Consider the following 8,898-nt stretch of genomic DNA (forward strand, 5'->3'; position numbering starts at 1 on the left):
TCCTATGGTGGAATCTCTGGGATTCGAACCCGCGCCTCCAGTGGGGACTGCGACCCGAGCGCAGCGACTTAGACAACTCAGCCATCCTGACAGCTCTTTCCTTCCAATGTCCAATGGGGGACTTTGACACCTGGTAGCCCGCCATTCATTTCAATGGCGCATTTCGACCATTCATTCCTATGGGGGAATCTCTGGGATTCGAACCCTTGCCTCCAGTGGGGACTGCGACCCAAACGCAGCGACATAGACCGCTCAGCCATCCTGACAGCTCTTTCCTTCCCAGGTTCATTGGGGAACTTTGACACCTGGTCGCCCGCCATTCATTTCAATAGGGCATTTCGACCATTCATTCCTATGGGGGAATCTCTGGGATTCGAACCCTTGCCTCCAGTGGGGACTGCGACACAAACGCAGCGACTTAGACCGCTCAGCCATCCTGACAGCTCTTTCCTTCCCAGGTTCATTGGGGGACTTTGACACCTGGTAGCCCGCCATTCATTTCAATGGGGCATTTCGACCATTCATTCCTATGGGGGAATCTCTGGAATTCGAACCCACGCCTCCAGTGGGGACTGCGACCCGAACACAGCGACTTAGACCGCTCAGCCATCCTGACAGCTCTTTCCTTCCAATGTCCAATGGGGGACTTTGACACCTGGTATCCCGCCATTCATTTCAATGGGGCATTTCGACCATTCATTCCTATGGGGGAATCTCTGGGATTCGAACCCGCGCCTCCAGTGGGGACTGCGACCCGAGTGCAGCGACTTAGACCGCTCGGCCATCCTGACAGCTCTTTCCTTCCCAGGTTCATTGGGGGACTTTGACACCTGGTAGCCCGCCATTCATTTCAATGGGGCATTTCGACCATTCATTCCTATGGGGGAATCTCTGGGATTCGAACCCTCGCCTCCAGTGGGGACTGCGACACAAACGCAGCGACTTAGACCGCTCAGCCATCCTGACAGCTCTTTCCTTCCCAGGTTCATTGGGGGACTTTGACACCTGGTAGCCCGCCATTCATTTCAATGGGGCATTTCGACCATTCATTCCTATGGGGGAATCTCTGGGATTCGAACCCACGCCTCCAGTGGGGACTGCGACCCGAACGCAGCGACTTAGACCGCTCAGCCATCCTGACAGCTCTTTCCTTCCCAGGTTCATTGGGGGACTTTGACACCTGGTAGCCCGCCATTCATTTCAATGGGGCATTTCGACCATTCATTCCTATGGGGGAATCTCTGGGATTCGAACCCGGGCCTCCAGTGGGGACTGCGACCCAAACGCAGCGACTTAGACCGCTCAGCCATCCTGACAGCTCTTTCCTTCCCAGGTTCAATGGGGGACTTTGACACCTGGTAGCCCGCCATTCATTTCAATGGGGCATTTCGACCATTCATTCCTATGGGGGAATCTCTGGGATTCGAACCCACGCCTCCAGTGGGGACTGCGACCCGAACACAGCGACTTAGACCGCTCAGCCATCCTGACAGCTCTTTCCTTCCAATGTCCAATGGGGGACTTTGACACCTGGTAGCCCGCCATTCATTTGAATGGGGCATTTCGACCATTCATTCCTATGGGGGAATCTCTGGGATTCGAACCCTCGCCTCCAGTGGGGACTGCGACACAAACGCAGCGACTTAGACCGCTCAGCCATCCTGACAGCTCTTTCCTTCCCAGGTTCATTGGGGGACTTTGACACCTGGTAGCCCGCCATTCATTTCAATGGGGCATTTCGACCATTCATTCCTATGGGGGAATCTCTGGGATTCGAACCCACGCCTCCAGTGGGGACTGCGACCCGAACACAGCGACTTAGACCGCTCAGCCATCCTGACAGCTCTTTCCTTCCAATGTCCAATGGGGGACTTTGACACCTGGTAGCCCGCCATTCATTTCAATGGGGCATTTCGACCATTCATTCCTATGGGGGAATCTCTGGGATTCGAACCCGCGCCTCCAGTGGGGACTGCGACCCGAGCGCAGCGACTTAGACCGCTTGGCCATTCTGACAGGTCTTTCCTTCCAATGTCCATTGGGGGACTTTGACACCTGGTAGCCCGCCATTCATTTCAATGGGGCATTTCGACCATTCATTCCTATGGGGGAATCTCTGGGATTCGAACCCGCGCCTCCAGTGGGGACTGCGACCCGAGTGCAGCGACTTAGACCGCTCGGCCATCCTGACAGCTCTTTCCTTCCCAGGTTCATTGGGGGACTTTGACACCTGGTAAACCGCCATTCATTTCAATTGGGCATTTCGACCATTCATTCCTATGGGGGAATCTCTGGGATTCGAACCCTCGCCTCCAGTGGGGACTGCGACACAAACGCAGCGACTTAGACCGCTCAGCCATCCTGACAGCTCTTTCCTTCCCAGGTTCATTGGGGGACTTTGACACCTGGTAGCCCGCCATTCATTTCAATGGGGCATTTCGACCATTCATTCCTATGGGGGAATCTCTGGGATTCGAACCCACGCCTCCAGTGGGGACTGCGACCCGAACACAGCGACTTAGACCGCTCAGCCATCCTGACAGTTCTTTCCTTCCAATGTCCAATGGGGGACTTTGACACCTGGTAGCCCGCCATTCATTTCAATGGGGCATTTCGACCATTCATTCCTATGGGGGAATCTCTGGGATTCGAACCCGCGCCTCCAGTGGGGACTGCGACCCGAGCGCAGCGACTTGGACCGCTTGGCCATTCTGACAGGTCTTTCCTTCCAATGTCCATTGGGGGACTTTGACACCTGGTAGCCCGCCATTCATTTGAATGGGGCATTTCGACCATTCATTCCTATGGGGGAATCTCTGGGATTCGAACCCGCGCCTCCAGTGGGGACTGCGACCCGAGCGCAGCGACTTAGACCGCTCGGCCATCCTGACAGCTCTTTCCTTCCCAGGTTCATTGGGGGACTTTGACACCTGGTAGCCCGCCATTCATTTCAATGGGGCATTTGGACCATTCATTCCTATGGGGGAATCTCTGGGATTCGAACCCGGGCCTCCAGTGGGGACTGCGACCCAAACGCAGCGACTTAGACCGCTCAGCCATCCTGACAGCTCTTTCCTTCCCAGGTTCAATGGGGGACTTTGACACCTGGTAGCCCGCCATTCATTTCAATGGGGCATTTCGACCATTCATTCCTATGGGGGAATCTCTGGGATTCGAACCCACGCCTCCAGTGGGGACTGCGACCCGAACACAGCGACTTAGACCGCTCAGCCATCCTGACAGCTCTTTCCTTCCAATGTCCAATGGGGGACTTTGACACCTGGTAGCCCGCCATTCATTTGAATGGGGCATTTCGACCATTCATTCCTATGGGGGAATCTCTGGGATTCGAACCCGCGCCTCCAGTGGGGACTGCGACCCGAGCGCAGCGACTTAGACCGCTCGGCCATCCTGACAGCTCTTTCCTTCCCAGGTTCATTGGGGGACTTTGACACCTGGTAGCCCGCCATTCATTTCAATGGGGCATTTGGACCATTCATTCCTATGGGGGAATCTCTGGGATTCGAACCCGGGCCTCCAGTGGGGACTGCGACCCAAACGCAGCGACTTAGACCGCTCAGCCATCCTGACAGCTCTTTCCTTCCCAGGTTCAATGGGGGACTTTGACACCTGGTAGCCCGCCATTCATTTCAATGGGGCATTTCGACCATTCATTCCTATGGGGGAATCTCTGGGATTCGAACCCAGGCCTCCAGTGGGGACTGCGACCCGAACGCAGCGACATAGACCGCTCAGCCATCCTGACAGCTCTTTCCTTCCCAGGTTCATTGGGGGACTTTGACACCTGGTAGCCCGCCATTCATTTCAATAGGGCATTTCGACCATTCATTCCTATGGGGGAATCTCTGGGATTCGAACCCACGCCTCCAGTGGGGACTGCGACCCGAACGCAGCGACTTAGACCGCTCGGCCATCCTGACAGCTCTTTCCTTCCCAGGTTCATTGGGGAACTTTGACACCTGGTCGCCCGCCATTCATTTCAATAGGGCATTTCGACCATTCATTCCTATGGGGGAATCTCTGGGATTCGAACCCTTGCCTCCAGTGGGGACTGCGACACAAACGCAGCGACTTAGACCGCTCAGCCATCCTGACAGCTCTTTCCTTCCCAGGTTCATTGGGGGACTTTGACACCTGGTAGCCCGCCATTCATTTCAATGGGGCATTTCGACCATTCATTCCTATGGGGGAATCTCTGGAATTCGAACCCACGCCTCCAGTGGGGACTGCGACCCGAACACAGCGACTTAGACCGCTCAGCCATCCTGACAGCTCTTTCCTTCCAATGTCCAATGGGGGACTTTGACACCTGGTATCCCGCCATTCATTTCAATGGGGCATTTCGACCATTCATTCCTATGGGGGAATCTCTGGGATTCGAACCCGCGCCTCCAGTGGGGACTGCGACCCGAGTGCAGCGACTTAGACCGCTCGGCCATCCTGACAGCTCTTTCCTTCCCAGGTTCATTGGGGGACTTTGACACCTGGTAGCCCGCCATTCATTTCAATGGGGCATTTCGACCATTCATTCCTATGGGGGAATCTCTGGGATTCGAACCCTCGCCTCCAGTGGGGACTGCGACACAAACGCAGCGACTTAGACCGCTCAGCCATCCTGACAGCTCTTTCCTTCCCAGGTTCATTGGGGGACTTTGACACCTGGTAGCCCGCCATTCATTTCAATGGGGCATTTCGACCATTCATTCCTATGGGGGAATCTCTGGGATTCGAACCCACGCCTCCAGTGGGGACTGCGACCCGAACGCAGCGACTTAGACCGCTCAGCCATCCTGACAGCTCTTTCCTTCCCAGGTTCATTAAGGGACTTTGACACCTGGTAGCCCGCCATTCATTTCAATGGGGCATTTCGACCATTCATTCCTATGGGGGAATCTCTGGAATTCGAACCCACGCCTCCAGTGGGGACTGCGACCCGAACACAGCGACTTAGACCGCTCAGCCATCCTGACAGCTCTTTCCTTCCAATGTCCAATGGGGGACTTTGACACCTGGTATCCCGCCATTCATTTCAATGGGGCATTTCGACCATTCATTCCTATGGGGGAATCTCTGGGATTCGAACCCGCGCCTCCAATGGGGACTGCGACCCGAGTGCAGCGACTTAGACCGCTCGGCCATCCTGACAGCTCTTTCCTTCCCAGGTTCATTGGGGGACTTTGACACCTGGTAGCCCGCCATTCATTTCAATGGGGCATTTCGACCATTCATTCCTATGGGGGAATCTCTGGGATTCGAACCCTCGCCTCCAGTGGGGACTGCGACACAAACGCAGCGACTTAGACCGCTCAGCCATCCTGACAGCTCTTTCCTTCCCAGGTTCATTGGGGGACTTTGACACCTGGTAGCCCGCCATTCATTTCAATGGGGCATTTCGACCATTCATTCCTATGGGGGAATCTCTGGGATTCGAACCCACGCCTCCAGTGGGGACTGCGACCCGAACACAGCGACTTAGACCGCTCAGCCATCCTGACAGCTCTTTCCTTCCAATGTCCAATGGGGGACTTTGACACCTGGTAGCCCGCCATTCATTTCAATGGGGCATTTCGACCATTCATTCCTATGGGGGAATCTCTGGGATTCGAACCCGCGCCTCCAGTGGGGACTGCGACCCGAGCGCAGCGACTTAGACCGCTTGGCCATTCTGACAGGTCTTTCCTTCCAATGTCCATTGGGGGACTTTGACACCTGGTAGCCCGCCATTCATTTCAATGGGGCATTTCGACCATTCATTCCTATGGGGGAATCTCTGGGATTCGAACCCGCGCCTCCAGTGGGGACTGCGACCCGAGTGCAGCGACTTAGACCGCTCGGCCATCCTGACAGCTCTTTCCTTCCCAGGTTCATTGGGGGACTTTGACACCTGGTAAACCGCCATTCATTTCAATTGGGCATTTCGACCATTCATTCCTATGGGGGAATCTCTGGGATTCGAACCCTCGCCTCCAGTGGGGACTGCGACACAAACGCAGCGACTTAGACCGCTCAGCCATCCTGACAGCTCTTTCCTTCCCAGGTTCATTGGGGGACTTTGACACCTGGTAGCCCGCCATTCATTTCAATGGGGCATTTCGACCATTCATTCCTATGGGGGAATCTCTGGGATTCGAACCCACGCCTCCAGTGGGGACTGCGACCCGAACACAGCGACTTAGACCGCTCAGCCATCCTGACAGTTCTTTCCTTCCAATGTCCAATGGGGGACTTTGACACCTGGTAGCCCGCCATTCATTTCAATGGGGCATTTCGACCATTCATTCCTATGGGGGAATCTCTGGGATTCGAACCCGCGCCTCCAGTGGGGACTGCGACCCAAGCGCAGCGACTTGGACCGCTTGGCCATTCTGACAGGTCTTTCCTTCCAATGTCCATTGGGGGACTTTGACACCTGGTAGCCCGCCATTCATTTGAATGGGGCATTTCGACCATTCATTCCTATGGGGGAATCTCTGGGATTCGAACCCGCGCCTCCAGTGGGGACTGCGACCCGAGCGCAGCGACTTAGACCGCTCGGCCATCCTGACAGCTCTTTCCTTCCCAGGTTCATTGGGGGACTTTGACACCTGGTAGCCCGCCATTCATTTCAATGGGGCATTTGGACCATTCATTCCTATGGGGGAATCTCTGGGATTCGAACCCGGGCCTCCAGTGGGGACTGCGACCCAAACGCAGCGACTTAGACCGCTCAGCCATCCTGACAGCTCTTTCCTTCCCAGGTTCAATGGGGGACTTTGACACCTGGTAGCCCGCCATTCATTTCAATGGGGCATTTCGACCATTCATTCCTATGGGGGAATCTCTGGGATTCGAACCCACGCCTCCAGTGGGGACTGCGACCCGAACACAGCGACTTAGACCGCTCAGCCATCCTGACAGCTCTTTCCTTCCAATGTCCAATGGGGGACTTTGACACCTGGTAGCCCGCCATTCATTTGAATGGGGCATTTCGACCATTCATTCCTATGGGGGAATCTCTGGGATTCGAACCCGCGCCTCCAGTGGGGACTGCGACCCGAGCGCAGCGACTTAGACCGCTCGGCCATCCTGACAGCTCTTTCCTTCCCAGGTTCATTGGGGGACTTTGACACCTGGTAGCCCGCCATTCATTTCAATGGGGCATTTGGACCATTCATTCCTATGGGGGAATCTCTGGGATTCGAACCCGGGCCTCCAGTGGGGACTGCGACCCAAACGCAGCGACTTAGACCGCTCAGCCATCCTGACAGCTCTTTCCTTCCCAGGTTCAATGGGGGACTTTGACACCTGGTAGCCCGCCATTCATTTCAATGGGGCATTTCGACCATTCATTCCTATGGGGGAATCTCTGGGATTCGAACCCAGGCCTCCAGTGGGGACTGCGACCCGAACGCAGCGACATAGACCGCTCAGCCATCCTGACAGCTCTTTCCTTCCCAGGTTCATTGGGGGACTTTGACACCTGGTAGCCCGCCATTCATTTCAATAGGGCATTTCGACCATTCATTCCTATGGGGGAATCTCTGGGATTCGAACCCACGCCTCCAGTGGGGACTGCGACCCGAACGCAGCGACTTAGACCGCTCGGCCATCCTGACAGCTCTTTCCTTCCCAGGTTCATTTGGGGACTTTGACACCTGGTAGCCCGCCATTCATTTCAATGGGGCATTTCGACCATTCATTCCTATGGGGGAATCTCTGGGATTCGAACCCTTGCCTCCAGTGGGGACTGCGACACAAACGCAGCGACTTAGACCGCTCAGCCATCCTGACAGCTCTTTCCTTCCCAGGTTCATTGGGGGACTTTGACACCTGGTAGCCCGCCATTCATTTCAATGGGGCATTTCGACCATTCATTCCTATGGGGGAATCTCTGGGATTCGAACCCACGCCTCCAGTGGGGACTGCGACCCGAACACAGCGACTTAGACCGCTCAGCCATCCTGACAGCTCTTTCCTTCCAATGTCCAATGGGGGACTTTGACACCTGGTAGCCCGCCATTCATTTCAATGGGGCATTTCGACCATTCATTCCTATGGGGGAATCTCTGGGATTCGAACCCGCGCCTCCAGTGGGGACTGCGACCCGAGCGCAGCGACTTAGACCGCTTGGCCATTCTGACAGGTCTTTCCTTCCAATGTCCATTGGGGGACTTTGACACCTGGTAGCCCGCCATTCATTTCAATGGGGCATTTCGACCATTCATTCCTATGGGGGAATCTCTGGGATTCGAACCCGCGCCTCCAGTGGGGACTGCGACCCGAGCGCAGCGACTTAGACCGCTCGGCCATCCTGACAGCTCTTTCCTTCCCAGGTTCATTGGGGGACTTTGACACCTGGTAGCCCGCCATTCATTTCAATGGGGCATTTGGACCATTCATTCCTATGGGGGAATCTCTGGGATTCGAACCCGGGCCTCCAGTGGGGACTGCGACCCAAACGCAGCGACTTAGACCGCTCAGCCATCCTGACAGCTCTTTCCTTCCCAGGTTCATTGGGGGACTTTGACACCTGGTAGCCCGCCATTCATTTCAATGGGGCATTTCGACCATTCATTCCTATGGGGGAATCTCTGGGATTCGAACCCTCGCCTCCAGTGGGGACTGCGACACAAACGCAGCGACTTAGACCGCTCAGCCATCCTGACAGCTCTTTCCTTCCCAGGTTCATTGGGGGACTTTGACACCTGGTAGCCCGCCATTCATTTCAATGGGGCATTTCGACCATTCATTCCTATGGGGGAATCTCTGGGATTCGAACCCACGCCTCCAGTGGGGACTGCGACCCGAACGCAGCGACTTAGACCGCTCAGCCATCCTGACAGCTCTTTCCTTCCCAGGTTCATTGGGGGACTTTGACACCTGGTAGCCCGCCATTCA

Source organism: Vanacampus margaritifer, unplaced genomic scaffold (genome assembly GCF_051991255.1).
Source record: "Vanacampus margaritifer isolate UIUO_Vmar unplaced genomic scaffold, RoL_Vmar_1.0 HiC_scaffold_21, whole genome shotgun sequence".
NCBI classification, from domain to species: domain Eukaryota; kingdom Metazoa; phylum Chordata; class Actinopteri; order Syngnathiformes; family Syngnathidae; genus Vanacampus; species Vanacampus margaritifer.